The sequence below is a fragment of the Sus scrofa genome, chromosome 8, assembly GCF_054392235.1.
Source record: "Sus scrofa isolate SSC_HxYL_T2T_F1_AM1 chromosome 8, Sscrofa_HxYL_maternal_Yorkshire_Landrace_v2.0, whole genome shotgun sequence".
NCBI lineage: Eukaryota > Metazoa > Chordata > Mammalia > Artiodactyla > Suidae > Sus > Sus scrofa.
Genome location: NC_139390.1, coordinates 131196232 through 131218648, shown reverse-complemented (window position 1 = coordinate 131218648; position 22417 = coordinate 131196232). Strand labels below are relative to the sequence as shown.

Here is a 22417-nt window from a genome sequence, read left to right as displayed (position 1 = left end):
CATATTTCACTTTATGTAATTATATTGATTCCATGGGTATTCCTAAAATGTGGGCATATGTGTCAGTATTTACATTATTAAATGTCTTCTTAGTGTTGGACAGTTCCATTGTTTCAGCCTTTTGCTATTACAAATAATATTAAACCATGATCTTGGAGTTCTCATTGTGGCTCTGTAGGTTAAGAACCCAACTAGTATCCATGAGGATGTGGGTTTAATCCCTGGCTTCTCTTAGTGGGTTAAGGCTCTGGTGTTGCTGCGCACTTCGGCAGAGGTCACAGATAAGGCTTGGATCTGATGTGGCTGTGGCACAGGCCTGCAGCTGCAGCTCTGATTGGACCCCCAGGCTCAGGAACTTCCCTATGCTGCAGGTGTGGCCTTTAAAAACAACAAACAAAACAAAAAAACCTGATCTCTCTACTTCAGATTACTTTTCTGTTTCAAAACATGTGATTATTGCCTGAAGAAAAAAATGTAACTATATTTCAACAATCCTCAATTTAATGGCACTGTGTTTGGGGAGTATTAGATGAAGCTAAGCTTTCACAGAGCACAGAAAATAGGATATTTGAGAGAAAGTGAAAGACATGGTTATTCTGGCTGCTTTTTTAGGAATCCAGCATTCTGGAGGGATTTTTATCTCTAACAGATAGTGTCCTTGTAAACTGAGTCATTGACTTCTCATCGCTGTGTTCAGAGATACCTGAGACAGTCGCAACCCCCAATTCATAGGCGTAAGACAGCTTTTAGAGCCTAATATCTTACATCTGGGTCGCTGATACTATACAGCCATTCCACAGTACCATGACCCCCCTGAATAAAAGGAAAACTTTAAAAGAAAATTCCTACACAGGGCAGAGGTATTCTGTTGTGCTGTATGCTAATCAACAAATTTTTGCTTTTATTGTTCCGTTTCAAACTATGTCTGGTATGTGGTTCTTTGAGATCCACCTCGCAGTAGCGAATGGCTGAAAGGTGAAAGATAACCAATAGTTCTGCCCGCCCACCTCTGCTGTGTGTTTGTATTTGTGTCTCATGTCTGTTTTTTTCAAACCCGTGATTTGGTTCGTTTCAGTCATTTTGTAGCATCCACAAATATTTAGTCAAGTATTTATCTTCCCATGAAATGCTTCAGAGATTTGTCATATGAAATCATTGGTTTCTCTTCAGTGCTAAGTTCGTGCAAATTATCATCTTGTTTTTAGGTTGATTTTGTAGAGTGTTAAATGCTATTTAAATTTCACTTGGATAGGAAGCCATTTATTTTTCTCCTAATCACTGAAAATAGCAAGAATTATTCAACTGGAGTTTTTCTCCCTTTCCTAAATACAACAGTCTACCCCTGACTCACGTGCATGTTTCTGCCTTTAGGTCAGTGGGAACGTTTCCCAGCCCTGTTTGCTTTTTTCCCTTCATTCCTAATTTCTCTCAGGAACAAATGGCAGCATAGTTAAGCATTAGAAACTTGTTGCTGAAGGTGCTAACCTAAACATCAGTGCCAGGATACGACTGAGACTTAATAGACTAATTAATTTGTCTACTGCACCCTTGACCTGGGAATTACATACAATGGGCTATACTTTCAGAACAGAGAGTCTGGGATCCAGAGTAGAGAGAAGGCAACTTTTGTGTGCTTTATACCTGAACATGCAATTAGTGCTGTGTTCTTTTAGAAGGTAGATTTTGAAAATGGAACATGCGTTGGAAGGAAGGTATCCCAAGATTCTGTGTGCCTTTTTGTGTCGGGTTTCTTCTCTCATTTTTTATGTAGTACTAAGCAGAACGCTCACATTCTTTGATCCAACTATGCTGATGACTTCCAGAGAAGGCCTGTTGGATAGACGACCACAATTTCTGTAGTACCTATTCCAATGTCGTATGCTCACATAGCAATAGGGAAAAAAAATAGGAACTTGAAGCTTGAATGACACTTGAAAAAGTGTGTGCATTATGCATGCATGCCTATTATTTAAGGTTCTATCAGTAAGAAGATTAATTTTGTTTGTTTTAATTCCTTTATATTCCTTTTCTCCCTTCCTCATGTTCGTTTAAGTATACTTAAAAGACAGTTAACATCTGATGCCACTGAATTCTCACAATGCTCTGGATAGAAGCTGAAATGAAAAACAAAATATGTTTATATTAGCTGTCGCTGTGTAGATTATGCACCTCTTTGAGTTTTGTGAACTCGCAGAAGTACCAAATAACCCTTTCCTGTTGGGATTTTATTTAGTGTAGTGTTTTAATATTTGGGGAGTTTACAGCTTTGGAAGCCTAATGAGTCCTTCCCTGAAAACTACTCTCAACCATGGCTGTTGAACACATGGCAAAAACTCTTCTAGGCACTGCTAAAAAGGTGGTCAGCAAGACTGATGATCCCCAGCTCTGCTGAGGCTGAGAGTCCAGTAGCCAGAATCGTATACAATGTAAACACAAAGCGTAATACCATAACTCCAGACAGGTCTGCTTGTTATATATACACAGTGGAACAAAGTGAAAGGCTAGAGAGGGACTGGAATATGTGTGAGATGCTCCTTTAGCCAAAGTGTTGAGAATACTTTTCAGGGAGGCACTGTGAGAGCTGAGCACTCAGCCATGAGATGGTAGCCTTTAAGTAGATGCCGTTCTTGTTTGGTGGCTGGTAGTTGCTTTGCTGGAGGGAATCTGTGACATTTCACACACTTGCCAGAATAGGCATAGTGCATGGATGCTCAGAGGCTCATAGGATGAGCACAATACATAGATCTTGGCATATGATTTGAGGGGAAGTGCGTCACCTTTCTCACGTTATGTTGCCTCCAGTCGTGGGGTGAGTTTTCGGTTTCATGTGTGTTTTGTTTTTCTGAAAATGTAATGTGAGCCTTGCGTTGAAGTTTCTGTCCTGCAATTGTTTCTGTTATTGATCTGTTTATTATTTTATAGGTTTCAGGGTGGCCCAGAGAGTGAACGCCTCTGAAGTGGATGTGCAGTGCGTAAATCATCCAGAAGGTCGTATGCTTCGGTTAGCAGCAGCCTGTTTATCTGGTTGGTATCTAAAGCAAGAAGGACTTGCCATAGTTCACCTCATGGTAATGACATCATTGGTTTTAAGGGAAAAAAATACAAGATGATTCTGTGTGTCAAGCTATATGCAGGCAGGTCACCATATATCTAACCAGGTCAGGTAAAGACTGGCTAAGGCGTTAAAGCAGTGATTTGAAATCTGATGTAGAGGTGAGAGGAGGTGCTCGTGAAGGCAAGAAGTCAAATGATACAGAGACCAAACCGAAAGAGTGACTGCAGACTCTGTTTACTGCCTTCAAGTGAATGTTATTTGTACCCATTTTCAAAAGAGAACCTGATGAACAGGTATGTTTGCAGTCCCTTCACTTTGACAGGTTGGGAGTGAGCAGGGAGGATGGAATTCTGTTATCTCTGAACACTTCGTGTTTGAAAGACATTCCAAGATCAGTAGATAGATAAACAGGGTTTCCAGTTGAGGCTTTAAAATGTTGATCTTGACCTGTTTCTTCTTGTTGATACACTGAGCACTACAGTTTTAACGACAGAAAAAAAAAAAATTAATGTAGTCACATGCCGAGAGGGGATTCAACTTTCAGGGAAGATCCCTGTTAAATGTTGACGCTGCATGGTCTGTCCTTGGCTCGCCTCTCTTCTGTCTGTTTTCACCCGTGCCCATACGTTCCATGACCCGATTCCATTCCGTGAATTTCTTAGCTCAAATCCTCACCATTTCTCAGTTACACTCTAAAATAGCTTCCAAACATCTGCCCACTTCCCCCTTTCCAAGCTGTCCACCGTTTCAGGCATATCCGATCCTACCTCTCGCTCTTCCGTGGCCCCTAATGCTCCCAGGATTACATCCTGTAGCACATTGGGCCCTTTGACTTCATCAGATCTTTACTGCCGCTCTTTGCTTGTCTCTGGTCAGTGCCCTTTCTATAGTTACACTTACAGCCTTTGAATTTCCTGTGGTTCCTCAGTGTGTCTGCTTGCTCACCCATCCATGATTCTCTTCCTTTGCTCCTGGTGTTTCTTCTTTCTTGAGTATCATTACTACTACTTTGCTTGGCAGTTTTTTACATATTCTCCATGATTCTGTTTAAAGGGCACCCTTCTTGGTGACACTTTCCCATCATGGTTAGGCACTTCCTGTCTGTCTTCCCATGATGCCTTGATTGCATCTCTGATTTGATTCTCAATGTAAATGGTGCCAGGGCTCCCTCACAGTGCTAGGGACACCACTTTGGACAGGCACTGCCTGCTGCTTTCCTCTTGATCCCCAGCCCTCAACGCATTAACTAGCAGTGATTCCGTTGTCATGCACCGAAGGAATAAACTAATACCTGCTCGCTGTTTTAGCACCATGCTATTTATAGTGGAAGAAAAATCATAAGATTATGATTTACTTCCTGTTTTCAAGGAGCTTATGATTTTATTTGGTGGACATGAATTAAATACTCGAAATCATTAGGGAATACAAGATAAAGCATAGTATACAAATGAATGAGTATATTTTTAGAAGTTTAATATATCCATACACACATAATACACATGGTAGTTTGGGAAGGAGGGCAAAGATCAAGTTTGAGGTATGGGATAAGCTTCTTGGACTAAATAAAAGTAACATGGGGGAGTTCCCATTGTGGCATAGTGGAAGCAAATCCAACTACTGTCCTCGAAGATGCAGGTTCGATCCCTGGGCTTGCTCAGTGGGGTGGGATCTGGCATTTGCTCTGATCTGTGGTGTAGGTCACAGACTTGGCTTGGATCCTGTGTTGCTCTGGGTGTGGCATAGGCCGGCAGCTGTAGCTCTGAGTCTGCCCCTAGCCTGGGAACTTCCATATGCTGCAGGCTCGGCCCTAAGGAGGGATTAAAAAAAGTATCATGGGATAGTGAGGGAGTTGAGGCTGGAACATGGTCTGAGGCCTGAGCAAAGTTACAGGATTGGATCAGTGAGTCCTTCTGTGCATGTTTTGCCTAGTTTATTTTTTTTAGTAAATCTTAGTTACCTAGGTTTTTTATAAAGGCAAATCTTGAATATTTTTATTTTTTAAAGGGCCGAAAATTAAACAGGGAAAAATTACAACAGTGAATGAAAGTTGAGGTGGATGTGTAAGAGATTAATCCATATATAGTGAAATTTGGACTGAATGAGTCCTAAATGCAGATGCCCAAGTACAAAATGAAATGATTGACAGCTGGCATGATCTTATAATGATGGTGAGGTAAGACCCCCTCTTTGGCTGGGTTCTAAACAGTAGTTGTAAACAGTATTTAATGGGATGAAGGATGTTATGGCTAGAACACTCTTCACCCTCACAGGGAAAACGAAAACCAGAGATAAAGAACAAAAGCCGGCCAAATTCATCAGTTTTCAGGTGAACAGTGAGAAAGGGTTTACATTGAATTGGGCATGACTGCTTCATAGAAGATAAACCATCTTCCTGGGTGGACAAAAAAGACGAAACCAGGAGGAATGTGCAGAAGCTTCACAAATTTTGAGCCAGTAATTAAGTCAGGCTACAAAGGCTAAAACTGATAGCTACAGGATGTGACTCTACATTTCTCACTTGCGTATTAGCTCCCTGAGGACAATGAAGATGACACTGCCTCAGCGTAGGACGTATGAGGTGGCAGGTGGCGAAAGAATTGAGGGGACTCAAAGTCATGTTGTTCCTCTTGGATCATGAGGTCCCTAACTGGTCATCCCTTCTGCACTTTCTTAGTCTTCTAATGTGCATTTTGTAGGATGAGGTACAGAGTTTTTACTTGTAGGAGTCTAATGGGAAAAACAGGAATAAGAACCTATACTGTATCTCAGTCCAGAGTCACGTAGATTTTTTTCTTTTTAGGGCCACACCTGCAGCATATGGAAGTTCCAAGGCTAGGGGTCTAATATGAGCTGCGGCTGCCGGCCTGCACAACAACTTGGGATCCGAGCCATGTCTGGGACCTACACTATAACTCATGGCAACACCAGATCCTTAACCCACTGAACTCAGCCAGGGATCCAACCTGCATCCTCAAGGATACTAGCTGGGCTCGTTACCGTTGAGCCCCAACAGGAACTTCAAGAGTCACACAGATTTTTAGAAGGTCCTGTTTGGTCCTTGGAATTTAGGATTGGAACGTAATGAATTTTGATGGCCTTTCAAACATAGGGAACTATTAGTAGCGTCAAGATGCTGTGAATTCTTAGGCAACAACAGACAAGCAAATAATAGCCACGTTTGCCGTATACCAAACCCTCTTTAAAAAGGCACATTATAATTTGCACAGTACCCTTTTTCTACCTCAACCCTATGTGGAAGAGGAACTACGCCAAAAAGAGGTTTTCGAATTTTGCCAAAGAGCCCAGACAATCTGATTCCATAATCTCAACTTTTAATCACTGTGTCCCCTATTTGATGAATAATTTTTTTTAGGATTCTGACATCCTAAATTGGAAATCACTAACTTTCAGAAAAGGATTAAGAAAATTGGTGGGAGTTCCCGTCGTGGCGCAGTGGTTAATGAATCCGACTAGGAACCATGAGGTTGCGGTTCAGTCCCTGCCCTTGTTCAGTGGGTTAACGATCCGGCGTTGCTGTGAGCTGTGGTGTAGGTTGCAGACGCGGCTCGGATCCCCGCGTTGCTGTGGCTCTGGTATAGGCCGGCGGCTACAGCTCCGATTGGACCCCTAGCCTGGGAACCTCCATATGCCGTGGGAGCGGCCCAAAGAAATAGCAAAAAGACAAAAAAAAAAAAAAAAAAAAAATTGGTGATGATGATGGAAGATAATAGAAGAAAAGGAATATATATGTATATGTATGACTGGGTCGCTTTGCAGCATAGCAGAAATTGGCACAACATTATAAATCGGCTATGCATTAATTTTAAAAAGGTAAAGAAAAGGGAAGAAAAGTGTTGATGGAACCAGATGCTTAAAGTAATAGATTGAGAAATTTGTTTGTGAGCCAAGAAGAGCTACCACTACAAATTTAAGTTTTCCCCACGCTTCTCCTTTGCTCTAGGATGATTTTACAGCTTTTATAATTAGGGAGTAATGAGCACTTAAAACCAGGGTAATAACTAAACTCTTCAACGTAAAAGTAATGGTTCTTGACAACATGGTGGTCTGTGATGTTATTACTTGTCATGAAAATTTAAAAACCACAATGTGAAAGTGAACACGAGTGCCTATTGTACTTGCACATTTGGAAGTTTCCCCAGCCTAATGCAGTATGAGTTTCTCGACATTGTCAAGTTTGTAAAATCCGTGAACTTTGTCACAGTGAGGTCCAAAGCAAACCGATACCTAACATTTGTCATCTAGCCACAGCGTTCTTGTAAATTAATCTAATACTACGCCCCCCCCCCCCCTTTTTTTGGTCTAGGAACTAAGTCAACCATATTAATGCACGGGGGGTTATTATAATCATGATGTAAAAATCAAACACTTGTGGAATAACAAAGCAAAAATTGTTCAGGAGGCAATTAGACACTGGGTCTGGTGAATTTTTACATCTGCTTTATTATAAATTTGACCTTCTGCCGTATTATGATCTTTCCAAGATGCCATAGTTCCTGGTGATAAAAATTTCTGTAGTCTTACCAGAGCTTTAAGTTCTTAAAGGATTTTTTTTTTTTTTTTTTTGTCTTTATCACAGTTGTTGAACATGTGAGGAAAAATGTCACTGAATGGTACAGAACGTATAGGCTGACTTAACATGAGGCTGCTGAAGTGCTAGTCAACTTAGATTACTGCTCACTTCAGAGCGTCTCTACCATGCCATTAGCTAGCACTAAGGCCGCTGTAATTGCACCAAACCCGTTCCTCTCCTTTGTGCTGAATTGAATATGTTTCTAGGCTCTGTTACTTCGTTCTCTGTTGGTCTCCAGAATCACCACTAAAGTTCATTCTCACTTTCACAATCCTCTTTAAGACTTTCGGTCTGGAATGATTGGATTTTGGCACAGATTTTTTTTTAACTCATTTTTTTTTCTGCTTTTGTTTTTTCCTGCGGGGGGGCCCCCCACCCCGCCCCCACAGAAAAGTTGATCTGACTTTAGAGGTAGTGATAGTAGTTGCGTTATACATGCAAGATGCAGTACATGCTTGTTGATTGATTAGAAGTGAGATCTCAGAGGTAGAAAGTCAGATACGTCATTTGGATGTTGGAACTTTAATGATCGAAACCATGTTTTTTTGTTGGTTCTGTTTGGTGAAATATCTTATGAAATTCAGCTTGGTTCTTTCTTTATGCACCTTATAGATTTTAGTTGTGAAATGTGCACCCTGGCTCTCCTATAGGTGATAAAAGAAAAAAGTGCCGGTTACTAACCTTTGAATAAACATTGAGTAGTTCAAGATAGTAAAGTTCAAAGTAAGATTTCCTTCCTTCTTTTTTTTTTTTTTAGGGTCACATCTGTAGCATATGGAAGTTCCCAGGCTAGGGGTCAAATCGAAGCTACAGCTGCTGGCCACATCCACAGCAGCAACACAGAATCCGAGCCTTGTCTGCAGCCTACACCACAGCTCACGGCAGTGCTGGATCCTCAACCTACTGAGCGAGGCCAGGAATGGAACCTGCATCTTAGTCAGGTTCATAACCTGCTGAACCACATTGGGAACTCACAGAAGTAATATTTTCTTTATATAGATTTTCCACTTTTATCTGTAAAATATACTAGACATTTGAAAAGATTAAAAATGATGGTTAAAGCCAGCAGGTGGTATGGACAGCATAAACAAAGAAGGTTAGAATTTTATAGGAGTTTTTCGCATATCTGAAATTGTTGAGCAGTCTCAGATATGTGAAAAATGGAAACAGTTCATTTGTGCAGAGCTTATGTTCAGTGGGTGGCTACTTGTTTTTAAGAAGAAAAATAAAATGCTAATCTAATTCTAGTTTGTTGCTTTCTCATCAGAGTCTTTCAGTAAATTTAAAATATCTGAAAAGGGTGCGGGGAAAATTGTATGAATAGTCCTTTGCTTCCATTGTTTTGTGTTTCCAACATCAGTCATCCACATCTGACAGGTGCTCTGCCAGCTGTGCCCAAAACGTTTCAAATGATTTAGAATCTGTTTCCACACTTACCTTGTATCGTGGCTATTAACTGTAAAAGGAGTTCTCTGATTGCATCGTTGTCGGCACAGGCGAAGGACCGGAAGTCAGTCAGAAAAGATGGAAAAGGGAGTCTAGTTTGAGGTTTACCTGCCTGTTGTTGCTTCAGGAGGAAGAAGAGGGAGGACTGGGATTGGTTTTTGTGCAGCAATGGTACTTATAAGTGGATTTTTCTTTTCGTCTTGTATACTTTGGCATGCATGTTTATGTTGGGGCAAGAAGGAATTTAAATGGAGTCAGAATAATTTTATTTTTACAGCTGCATGAAGACACAATGGAAGAGTTTGAATTCTCAGAGATTTTAGAGCTAAATGGCCTATGACAATGGAGGAGAAGAATCTCTATGTTTGACTGCTTTGATGAAAAAGTAAAAAATACATCAGGTCTTTTCTATCTGTAAAGTGCTTTTAGTGAAAGTAAATGGGGACATGTAGGAAATTTTGTGAGTATATCACACTTTTGTCAAGATACTAAACTTTAGAACTTCTGAATATTTATGTTTCATGCTACTGAGATTGAAACTATTCTTTGTTTACTTATTATTAATCAACCAAATAAACAAGTCTCAGTAGGCAGTAAATTAAACAAAGCTGTTTCCATACTGATAAGTAGGGTTTGCCTTCAGCTGTAAATAATCATGGTAGAAACATCTTATTTGCAGAGTGTAGTTATATGCAACAGGTACCATGTTTAAATGCCATCTTATAGCTGATACCAAGTTTAACTATTGCTGTCACCGTATGGCATGCCATTATTGGATAGACTAAATTGTAGCCTCATAGTCCAACTCCACATAGAAGCAGGTGTTAAGAATTTTTGCCTTAGAGTTGTAGGTGTTGGATAGAGTATGTCCATGCAGATAAAATGCTCTTATTGGTAACACTGAGGATATGTTTGCACTTTGTGGACAATGTAAAAATGATTAGGCACTAGGGAAATACTGAATACTTTCTCCACATATTGTGCCTCCTGTAGAACTGCTATGATCTAAGGCACTGCAGTGTCCTCAATCAGCACATCTTCTACTGTTCAGTTGTTTGTTTTTTAGGGTCCCTCCCAAGGCATGTGGAGGTTCCCGGGTGAGGGGTCAAATCAGAGCTACAGTGGCCGGCCTTTACCACAGCCACAGCAACGCGGGATCTGGCTTCATCTGTAACCTACACCACAGCTCATGGCCTTCAGATCTTTAGCCCACTGAGTGAGGCCAGGGGTCAACCCTGCATCCTCATGGACACTAGTTGGATTCGTTTCCACTGAGCCATGATAGGAACTCCCCTTCCACTCTTCAATTTTGACTTTCCCCTATTACTAGGAAATTCAAACAGCCAGACCTCTCCATTCCAAAGGATACCGCAGAAGGGGCAGTTGTCTAGTGTTGTGGGGAAAAGATCTGGCCCTCGATCAGTCAGGCTGGATGTCTTCTAAGACAGAGGCAAAGGGACAAGACTCAGCACAGAGAGAAAGGTGTGTGAAGATGGAGGCACACACTTGAGGGATGAAGCCACCAGAAGCTGCAGGAAACAGGCACAGATTCTTGCCTAGGACCTCCACAGGGAGCATGGCCTGCGGATTTCAGACGTCTAGCCTCCAAAACGGTGAGGAATAAATTGCTGTTTTAAGGCAAGACAAACTCCGTTCATAGCGCATCTTCATCTTTAAATGAGGATAATGATGGTCCCTGCTACATGGTTTGTTAGAAGGTTAAATGAATTAGCATGCGTTCAGTGCTCAGGACGGGGCCCTGAATCACGCATGGCTTAGCTGTCATCCTTCAGATGCTTGGTCCTCCCACACCTGATGCCTGTAGGTTGAGAAATATTAATGCTGTTGGCGGAAGGTGGGACTTCATGTACCACTGTTTCTCGTGGTTTTCATTTTGAAAGTAAAAGACATTGAAATTGAATGCTGGTAGATGACTTGTTGAAGGTGGCAGCTTTGGAGCTAGAGTTCAGGCATTTTTCCATCTCTGGCATCTGCTCTGTTTTTATCTCAAGGGCATTCAAATCATTTTAATGGCATCTTTTGCACATTCAAAAGATACTATTGATACTTTTGCACATACAAAAGATACTCAGAATTTCTCTTTAATTTGGAATTTCATGGAAATAGTCAAAATGCCGCAAATGTATATAGTATAAACTAATATTTATATATCTCTAAATGCACTTTAGAAATCCTCACTTGGAAAATGGTTTGTGTGTTTTGCTAAGAAAAAGACTGAAAGAAAGAAGCCAGGCTCCTCCTCTACATCGCCTCTGCCATCTGCCAGGGTGGGAAGCTAACATTCTGTGCCCTGACAAGTGGTAGCAGTTTTGTTTTTGTTTTAAATTCATAGATGAACTCTTAAAATTAGTAATGCATTATTGCTTTGCATTTCTCTGGAAACCAGAGAATTCATCCACTTCCTGTATAGATTTGTATGGTAGGTAAAGGGAAATTGTTTTCTTTATTTAGATGGCCTTGTATCATTTCCTTCAAAGGCCTAATTATTTGTGATTGCAAAGCTTTGTGATTCACAATACAGTTGTCAGTTTGATGGTGACATTGTATTTTTAGGTGGTTCCAGTGGTAAGTGAAGCTATAAATAAGCCCTAATTAACCTGCCCTCAGTGATTTTTTTTTTTTTTGTAATGAACTTTTTGCCTTATTGTAATGCTACCATAATGTTTATGGTGCAACCTGTATACCTGCATTGACTGGAGAGATTGAATGGCTTGGCTGTCTGAGACATGTAATAGATTCCAGCCTTTTTCCGTGACATCATTGTTGTAACAGACTTCTTTGAGAATATGAACAGCAGCTGTGCACTTTTGTGAGTTTTACATTATGAACCATAACAACCTTTTCAGCTCTATACTAGTGATAGGGCAGCTTGATGCTTAACAAATGAAGCCCAGCTCTGAGCTGTGAAACTGTTAACAGATCTAGTAATGACATGGGCCCCATGTATGGAACATTTCATAACACAACTGGGGAAAACAGCGGTGACTGTCATTTAGCACATTCCCTGAAAGGTTTTGCTTTACCTCTCGTTCAGTGTAACTTAGCAAAGCGATGAGAATCACAGTTTGCATCAACAGAGGTAACATAGCCTGAATTTTATTCTGAAACTATCAGATTTTCCAGCATTTGAGTGTCCCAGCTTTAAATAGAAGATAAGAATTGTTTTCCATGATGATGATAAAAAAAAATATTTACTTTTAGCATAAAGGTAAGAATCTAATGGAATAGATTATGTGAAAAAAATATCTGGAGTATGATGTGTAGGATAATAAATGCATCTGTTTCTAATCTGTAAAATAGTGAAGAAAATAAATCATTTATCAGAGAAATTTATTTAACGGGTATAGACCTACCCGAAAAGTTCTTTACATATTGTGCCTTTATCAGACTTTTTCTTTTTGCATAATAATTTATTACTGTGATTTGCATGGACAAACTATACCTTCTATATGTGTCTGTTTTTTGTAGTGGAAAAAAAGAGTAATGGGAATTCCCGTCATGGCGCAGTGGAAATGAATCTGACTAGGAATCAAGAGGTAGCAGGATCGATCCCTGGGTTCGCTCAGTGGGTTAAGGATTTGGCGTTGCCGTGAGCTGGGGTGTAGGTCAAAGACACGCCTTGGATCTGGCATTGCTGTGGCTGTGGCATAGGCTGGCAGCTGCAGCTCTGATTAGACTTGGGAACCTCCATATGCCACGGGTGTGGGCCTCAAAAGCCAAAAAAAAAAAAACAATAACTAGGACATAATGACTTTTACTGGGTTATGTAAAATTCTGCATTGTATTTTAAACAAGAGAGATCAAAGTTCCTGACATGAGAAAATGAAAGGATACTTTTTATGATTCCCTGTTTGGTTATCAATCTAGACTCTTCACGTTACAGTGATCTCACAGATAATCATGTATAACCCTTGCTAAAAGAAGTGAATCCTGCCGTGCACTATCAGGGAGTATATTCGAGTTCCCGCTAATGAATCTTTCAGCAACAAACTCTTTTTAATTTTTCAGATTGTTGTTGTCGTCACTCCCTTTTTGAGTGGGGATTGGTTAATTCTTGCTCAGCAATGTAAGAATGTAAAACATTTTTCATAATCCCAGTAAAAATGAAAGGAAAATTGTAGCTTTTAAAAATGTCAAATTTGGGAGTTCCCATTGTGGCACAGTGGAAACGAATCTGACTGATATCCATGAGGCTGCGGGTTCGATCCCTGGCCTCGTTCAGTGCTTCAGAGATCCCTCGTGGCTGCGATGTAAGCCAGTATCTGTATCTCCAGTTCAACCCTCCCCCCGCAAAAAAAAGCTCAAATTTGTCAGAGAGTAGTAATTTCAAACTTTTATCAATTTTTCCATTGTGTTCATGTATCACTTAGTTTGATAGATGAGAGTTCATTTTTATGAGTGAGGCATCTAATACATAGTGGAAAAATTGCTCGGGGGAAAGCTTCTTACAGAAAGCACTGGAGCAAATTTGAAATGAGCTACATAGAATTGATTTTTCAGTGGAAAGAACTGAACTTATCCTACATATACTTAAGAATAGCATAAAATTATGAATTATGAGTGAATTTTGAATTGACAGGTTTTAGCTTCAGTCACTGAATTTTTTAGTCAAGTCAAAAAGCCAACATTACATAAATGATGTTCTCTTTCAAATGCTATATTTTGAGATGAGAACCTGCAGTTTATAGTATGATATTCAAAAGTTCATATTCCGGGGAGGATACTGACTCTTAGTAGAAAAGACATGCAGTCATAATCTGTGTATTCTTGTGAATTACATTTAGGTTGATTGCTCTCACTCCAACATGGGAGATTAATTATGTGTATATTGAATAAGTCTGGTAAGAAAATTTAAGCTGCATCTCCTGGACTCTGGTAACAAGTATTATTTTTGAGTTAACAAAATTCCAGCTGTAACTACTAGATGGACTTCATACTGCTGACATGCTTGTGTAGCAGTGCGGGTAGATTTAACGAGCTGGATAAAGTGAAAGACTTGCTGGTGTAAGATCGCTTAGGAGTATTGAAATGGAAGAAGCATATTTAAAAAACATCGTCACAGTTCTTCCTCGATAACTGCTTCTTTGAACTAATGAGTGGCTGTCACTTATGTGACTTACTCTGTTAGATTAGAAGTTCCTTGAGGGCTGGATTCTTTCTTTACTTGTACCGCCCTGTGATTAGGGGTAGAATAGATATTAAATTCAAACGTGTTAGCTGAAGTAATGTTCTTGCTAGCAAGCAGGATTTTGTAGTCAGGACACATACCTTCATGTGATACTAGGACCAGCTGGACAAGTAGCCAGGGGTGGTTAGTTGATTTGATTTCTGGCCTGTCTTGGCTCCTTTAGCACCATTCCTTCTTGCAGTGTCATTCTCTTCGTGGAAAAGAGGCCGCCTCCAACACATCCCCTCTGGCTATTCACGGTTTCAGTCCAGAGCTACGCTTGCCCTAACAGGCTTCCCTTGCTTCTTCTAGTTCTCACCCATTCAGATCACACTGCTGCACCTGTTGCTGCAACTCCTGGACTGCATTAGGTGTTAAGTCCTTTACATATGCAAATTCATTTAATTCTCACAATCCCGTGAGACAGACGTGTTGCTCTTGGGAACAGGTAGCACGTCCAGTGACACACACCAGACCAGGGAGAGCCCAGATTTTTTAGCCAACGCTTTCTGACCTCACGCTTCTGCCCTGAAGTCTCTTCCTGGTCATAGCTTGTTTCCCCTGTCAAACCAGGTGCTCACACTGTAGTCGGTACTTAGAGTTCCAACCTATCGGAGTGCCCTTGTTCTTACCAGGTGGTATTTGTGCAGTCATCCCACCAAAGAAGCAAGTGAGTTGAGAAGCATAGAGGACACCCGAAATGAGGAACGTGGAAGAAAGAGCGCAAGAGAAGGAACCTGCCCGGTTCCTCAGTCTCGGGCACACGTTCTCAGTTCCCAAGGCAAATAGTGTATTTAAAGTACAAAACCAATATTTCTGCCTGAAACTAGATGAGCAGAGAGCACTGTTGAGGTATCTAATCTTTCTCACTGAGATAGAAGTTAAGAACAAAGGAAAATAAAAAGGAACAACAAGAAGAGATGAGACTTTGTGGTTCTCACCCTTGAGGAGCTCAGGTTCTCTAAGAGCTCAGAGGTCCATACACTCTGGGGTCCTTTGTAGCTGACCATGTGACATTGGCAACTTCTGTAACTCTCTGAGCTTAGATTTTATCATTTGTAAATGGGAAACTGTAGTCCAGAATGCAGGCTGCGTGACAGAATCTCCTGGGGCCTTTTTTTCCTCTTTATTTTTCAGTTGGGTTTTTTTTTTTTTTTTTTTTTTTTTTTTCCTCTCCCCTCTTAAACTACAGGTGTCTAGGTTTCAGCTCGGATTTGCTAAATCAGTCTTTGCCTGGGCTTGTGTAGAACAGGGAGATGAGCCTGGGGTGGGAGGTGGTGGAGCGTTTCTTTCTGAGCAGTGTGGGTGTGGCTGTGCGGCCGGTCTGGAGGCTGTGCAAGGTTTAAAGCAGTTTATTAGTGTCTCTGACAAGAGTGAATGAAGGTAGGCAAAAGGTGTGCCATCAAACAGGTAATTAAACATTGCTTTATTTTGTGAAATGTTTAACTTAGGGTCAATGTACTTGTCAATAAATTGTGTTCTGGGAAGGACAAAAGGTAAAGTGAGTTAAGAGATGAGCTTTTCGTTTCAAGGATGGATTTATATTTCTAATTTTTCTCCACCTGAAAATTCATTCTTTCCGGACTATTAATTGTGTGCCAGACAGAAACGATGGTACTTCCTCAGAGAAAATAATTTGGGCTTCCTCAGCTTCTACATGTGGAATAATGGAAATTCAAAATTATCAAAATTATTATCAAAATTATCACCAGATTTTGAATCTGGTGAACAAAGACCTCCTAATTGATAGAAAAGAAATAGGTGTTAATTATCTCTGACTTTTGTGTATACATGCCTCTTCTATGGTAGCGTTTAAAGACAGCTCTAATTTTTAAAAATCACAACCTTTTAAAGAAGAAACGTTCAGTTTCATTATCAAGTACAGAAGACCGTGCCACAGACTGCTTCATATCACTTTTGCAGGTTTTTTTTTTTTTGGTCCTCTCTCCAGTTCCTGCTGAGTATTTGGAGCGGGTTGTATGTCTTTTCCAGAATTCTTATTGTGCGGAGAAAAACAACTCTCATTCAGCCCTCGGTTTTAGTATTTTCCATTAAATTCTTTCCTCATTGCCTATGAAAACGTTAGTTGGGATTCCCTTTAGGGAACGTAGTTTTACAGGAAGGTAGAGGCATCTGAAGCTCATTGAGCTTTACTGGGAGGTGATAGAAAAAGAGTACCTGATGGGGGCTGTCAGGTAATTTCCTTTTATAAGAGCCAGGGATCGTAAAAGTAAACCTATTCAGATTTGTGAAATTTTGACTGAATTGACCGATACTTAGACCTTTGAGACATAATGGTTTAGTGGTGGAAGAAGCAGCTTTTGGAATGTGTAATCCTGTCTTCAAAAGGCCGCTACAGCCTCATCAAGGAAAGATCTGTGGACTGCTACATCTTCCCCCTTGATGAGTCCCCTAGATGGATTTCTTAACCAAGCCTCAGTTTTTCTTATCTACAAAATGGGTGTGTTCATTCCTGTAGGATGCAGTTGCTGAGGATCAAATGACTTCTGCAAAAGGAGTATCAGATTAATACTGTCTTAAGAAATGTTATTTTTCTCAAAGTGTTCCAGCCTCTAAGTAGCAGCATGAATAAGTGCTTCACATGTGCAGGTCATGAGGCCAGAAAGTTCTTGGATGTTTTGTTGTTGTCTGTTTATTTATATTAAGGCTTTGTTTTTTAAGAGCTGTTTTAGGTTCACAGCAAAATCGAGGGGGAAGGTGTAGAGATGGGTGTATACCCCCTGCTCCCACACATTCTTTGCTCTCAGCATCCCCTTCCAGAATGGTACTTTTGCAGCAGTTGGTGAACTTGCACTGACACATTGTAATCACCCAAAGTTTATGGTTTCTGTAACAGTCGACACTTGGTGGTGGTGGTGGTGGTGGTGCACTGTAGGTGTGGACAAAGGTATGACATGCATGTACCTATCACTGTGGTATTTTCACTGCCCTAAAAATCCAGAAGACTCTGCCTATTTATCCCCTCCCTTGGCAACCACTAATCTTTTTACTGGCTTCATAGGTTTGCTTTTTATACATATAGTTGTGATCATAAAGTATGTAACCTTTTTGATTTGACTTCCTTCATTTACTAATATGCATGTGAAGTCTCCTCCATGTCTTTTTTTTTCCATTTTTTTTTATTACTCAAATGAATTTATCACCTCTGTAGTTGTCTAATGATCATAATCTTTTCATGACTTGAGAACTCATTTCTTTTTAGCACTGAATAAAATTCTGTTGTGTGGATATACCACAGTTTATCCGTCCACCTTCTGCTGAAGGACATCTTATTTGCTTATCTGTTTGCTTATTTGAGTCTTTTTTCCCTAGTCATTTGAGATTTACGTAGTACATATTTAAGTGTAATGAGTACAGTTATGGTTTACTTTGTAATTCATTGTTCGTACATTTTTCTGAATGTTATTCTGGGAACTTAAAATAGTGCAAATGCAAATACAAAAATGAGACCACATTGCATAATATAGACTCCAGTTGATCTTGAAAAACAATACTGCATTCTCATCCCACCCTTTATCCAATTCCTTGCTTCCCTGTAGGTAGGAGCATTTTCTATTTGTAAGAGCTTTTCTATTTTCAGAGTAACTTTTACATCCATTAATGAATTACATTCTGTGACAGCTCTATTTTTAGCACTTACGTGTTTGGTTTAGACCCCATCCATTGCTGCCACCTCCCTTAGGCAGAGCCCACAGTTGTTCTTTGTTGCTTCTTGATTTTTTTTTTCCCCAGTGGAGATTCACTTGTAAAACACTGGTACACAGTTCATTTTTGTAGTATAATATAATATAGGTAGGTTCGCTTGAGGACAGTGTTTTATACACTGTGCTTTTCAGAAACACTCACTGGCTTTTTTCTCTCACCAAGACCATAGAGATCAGATGGGAAATGAACCAGTACCTTTATCCTTTTTCTTTCTTCTTTCTCTTACCAAACCAAACTGGTCTACTCTTTGGGTCCCAGAACCAATCTTGCTCATTATTCTGTCTTGGCTTTCCTGATTGTATGCCTGAGTGAAAAGAGTGAGACTGACCCTGTTTCAGATTTTGATTGTACCAACCGTGCGAATCTGGATAAATTATTAAACTTTCTACTTCTGTGATGCAGATCATTATGGGTGCTGTATACAGCGGCTCAAACTGTGCACCGTACGACTCTGGGGGCTCTGTTTACATAGATTACAGTATGTGGAATGCATGACATCCTTTGCAGGATGGTTGAAAATTACATAAGCTCGTGAAGAGAGTAGTTTAACGTAATGATAAAGAGTAGGGACTTGAGAGCCCAAATTCCTGGGATTATAACGCAGCCATTCCACTTCATAGCTTTATGATCACGGAGGACATCATGAAACCTTTGCCGGGGCTCACTTTCGTATTTTTAAGATGGAAACAATAGTGCCTACCCTCACAGGGATATTTTGAGGATCAAATGTGTTAATATTTATAAAGCATTTAAAATAGTTCCTGACGTATACAGAACACCTAGTATATGTTAGCTATTTTTTCTTATTAAATGGACATTATTTACCGTGGTGTCGATGCTCTTTAACTGGTAGTTCTTCTGTTATTTAAGGCTTACTCTTCACATTCACCATCTGTCTCCATTAGGTCTTTCCTAACCCCTTTACACTGAAGGTTTTTTCCTTAAGAATTCTACCCAGCGCGGATTATAACAGTCACATGATTTAACTGGAACGTAACCTCTTTTCTAGTATGCATAGTTCTCTTTCTACAAGGCAGGACCCTCATCGGAACCTTTACAGTGTTCTCAGCTTTCACCCCCTTCTGCCTCACGTGTGACTGGCGTTGGTGGAGATGATCCAGTGTGTGTGTGTTCTCTGCTCTGAAGGAAGGTGCTCTCCTAAGAGTCTGAGGCTTGAGAACCAGAAAAGACAGCAGACGTGGTGTACTCGTGGTCTCTTTTTAAAGGCTGTTATAACCCATTTCGTTATAGATTAACATGCTCAACAGTGAATAATTGAAATTGTAACCTGGAGATCCCGTTGTGCCTCATAGGTAACAAACCCGACTAGTATCCATGAGGATGCTGGTTTGATCCCTGGCCTCACACCGTGGACTAAGATCCATTGTTGCTGTGAGCTGTGATATAGGTTGGCAGATGCAGGTCTGATTCGACCCTTAACCTGGGAACTTCCACATGCTGAAGGTGTGGCCCTAAAAAGCAAAAAAAAAATATTGTAACCAAATTTTCTGATATATGATTAGACTAACAGAAAGCAGGAGTTTAGAAGAAAGCCATGTCTGTCAGAGTTGGGTTAGTGAGAAAAGGCTTCCTGTCGGGTACAGCTTAGAGTTATGTGTGAATAGATTAAGCTGAACTAAGCCTTCAGATAATGCTGATAATGCTTATGTTAATACTAACAGCTTATACACTAATATCCTAAGAGCAAATACTAACATAGCATTTGTTAAGCAACTGTTCTTAGTGCTTCATACATATTAACACATTTAATTATTACAATAAATCTTTGAGACAGGAACTGCTATTATCCCTACGTTAAAAATAAGGAATTCGATGTTGCCAATAGGTTTCATTTAGTTGTGGTCATGATTACAAATTTATTAAAAAAATTTTTTTTTTTTTTTTAAGGGCCGCACCTATGGCATATGAGGTTCCCAGGCTAGGGGTCTCATTGGAGCTAAGGTGCTGGCCTACGCCAGAGCCACAGCAACGCAGGATCTGAGCTGCGTCTGCGACCTACACCACAGCTCACTGCAACGTTGGATCTTTAACCCACTAAGCGAGGCCAGGGATCGAACCCACAGCCTCATGATTCCTAGTCAGATTTGTTTCTGCTGCACCACAATGGGAACTCCTAAGAAATTTTTTTTATTATACTTGATTTACAATGTTCTGTAAATTTCTGCTATACAGCAAGCTGACCCAGTTATACATACATATATAGATACATTCTTTTTTTCACATTAGTCTCCATCATGTTCCATTACAAGTGATCAGATATCGTAATTACAAGTTTAACAAACCTTTACAGTTTCTCGAGATCCAACGTTTTGAGATTATGTTCCATCATATTTTCTTTAATCATGCCTTTTAATCTTTGTTTTAATTTATTTTAAATGAAAGTTGTTTTTATGATGGTTCCCTCCCCATAAGGTCATAATATAATTATCAACAACAACACAAAAAGATAAAATGCTTTCATGGGTTTGGAATGTGGAGTAGCTTATTTTATAATTTTATAACTTCTTTTATAACTTAGGTCAGCTCACCAGATTTTAAAGGTTGCTGATTTGTCTGATTAAAAACAACTGGTAAAGCTCATCTCTAGCAAGAATAAGTTGAGTATTGAGTTTGCAAAATATTTACGGTGATAGAGTTCTGGATTTAATTTCTAGCTAGTTGGGTGCCAGTAACAGACTAGAATTTGCTTTTGAACAACTTTGATAGACTTAGTGTACTCTTGTCAAACTTTATAACATAAATTGTGGATCATTGGCAAATCCCGTCAGCAGTGTTTTGGGCAGCCTTTTAGTGGAAATAGACTTTGATTTTTATTATGTTGTTTAAAGAAAAAAATTGAAATACATCATTTTTTTCACTCATCAAAATAACGGTCTTGATTTCAGTTTGTAACTGTGTCTTTTTCTAATGAGATGTAGGCTGTATTCCTTCTGACATTAAAGGGAATCATTTAGTTTCTAATAGAAATAGAAATCATTTAAGAGGTAGGTGGCTAAAGGTGAGCAGACTTGATTGTGTTAAAAATAAAGTCTCTTAAAGTGTAACTGATTGCTGTGTTGATGCACCCAGCATTCAATTGTTGCTGGTTTATTCATTTGCCCAAATAACAGATAATCTGTAGAGCAAGAGTTGTGGAGTTCTCTAATTGGGGCCATATTTCATGCGGGTATTTACCTATCATTCTTCCTTCTCAGTCACAGATCTTGCTGTGGCTTAGTGTTAACAATCCTGTGTTTGAGCATGGCTGTGAAACTCGATGCCTCACGCAGGAGGCCTGCCGTCCATGGTGGTATGGAAGGTGTGATTATAAAGTGTGAGACTGGTTTCCACTTTATGGACAGACTGGGCCCATGGCGTCTGCCTCGGTTGGGTGTTATTTTCCTTTCGGAGTGTGTGGGTGGGAGAACATGTATAGCAATTCTTTGTGGTTCTTCCTTTCTGTATTTCTTGGGAGACTTGAGGATGTTTGAAATCTAGCATTTGCTCTTTGATTTCTCTCTGTTTTTTTTTTTTCCCCTCTTGTCTACAGTACAGGTGTAGATGAGAAACATTTTTCTTTGATCTGCCTTTCCTGTGTTACTTGAGCTTATCCCAAGGATGCTTCATAGATGGTCTTGTGCTTATTCATTTTTTTCTTCAAGTCCAATTAGTGAATCAAAGCCTTTATCAACTCTCAGACACAAGATACAGTCCATTTTCAGAGCTAACTATGTGAAAACATGCCCGTAGTGGTGGTGTTACTGATGAAACAGGTACCTTTCGCCAGGGTGTTGCAATGTAAAAAGAAAAAAAATGCAGGCATTTGATTCAGTGAAATATGATAAATTTTATTAGGTCCTGGCTAGTGTGGCTTATCATTCATGTTTGATTTGAAGTAAGAATCTGGATGGAACCAAGATAAACATAGATGTGCCAAATTGTATCCTTGAAGCTTTTCTAAAACAACTCTTTTAAATAGGCCATTCTTAATTATGGAACTTGACTACTGCATGTGTTCTTAAAACATATATGAAAGAAAAAGGAAAAAAAAAAAAAAGCAAAAGAGAAGCTTTCTGCTTCTCGATCTATCATTTCATCATCCGTCAGCAGTGCTAGTGGTAATAGTGTTATCTTTGGATCATCCACATAGACTCAGTAAAACGTGGTGTTTAATATCATGAGCTTCAGAGGAAAGGAGACCTAGATTCTACTTGCTGCAAGGGTCTCCGTTGAGACCTGAACAGATGACTTCATTTCTTTCGGTTTTCTCGAACAGTAACCACGCCTAACACACAGAGCTGTGTTGAGGATTAAGTGGTTACTGTGAGGAAGACACTAGACAGTGTCTGGGCGTATGGCAGGGGTATTAGTCTGCTAGGGCGGCCGTAACGACGTATCTCATGCTGGGGGG

The 22417-nt window shown here is 39.9% G+C and overlaps 1 protein-coding gene and 1 long non-coding RNA gene across 44 annotated transcripts in view; both read left to right on the top strand.

The window, feature by feature from the left end:
• The window catches only part of BMPR1B (bone morphogenetic protein receptor type 1B), a 500524-nt gene that overhangs the window by 274957 nt on the left and 203150 nt on the right, over nt 1-22417 (top strand). For 36 of the 43 annotated variants that reach the window (XM_084970831.1, XM_084970830.1, XM_084970835.1 and 33 more), the window contains 1 exon segment: nt 2923-3024. The exons of 1 other annotated variant lie outside the window; for it this stretch is intronic. The gene's annotated coding sequence lies outside the window, so the exon portion shown is untranslated. 43 annotated transcript variants of the gene reach the window in all.
• On the top strand, nt 7379-8696 carry LOC146401050 (uncharacterized). The gene is made up of 2 exons (XR_014813384.1): nt 7379-7608; nt 8428-8696. It is a non-coding gene; the product is annotated as an uncharacterized LOC146401050 (long non-coding RNA).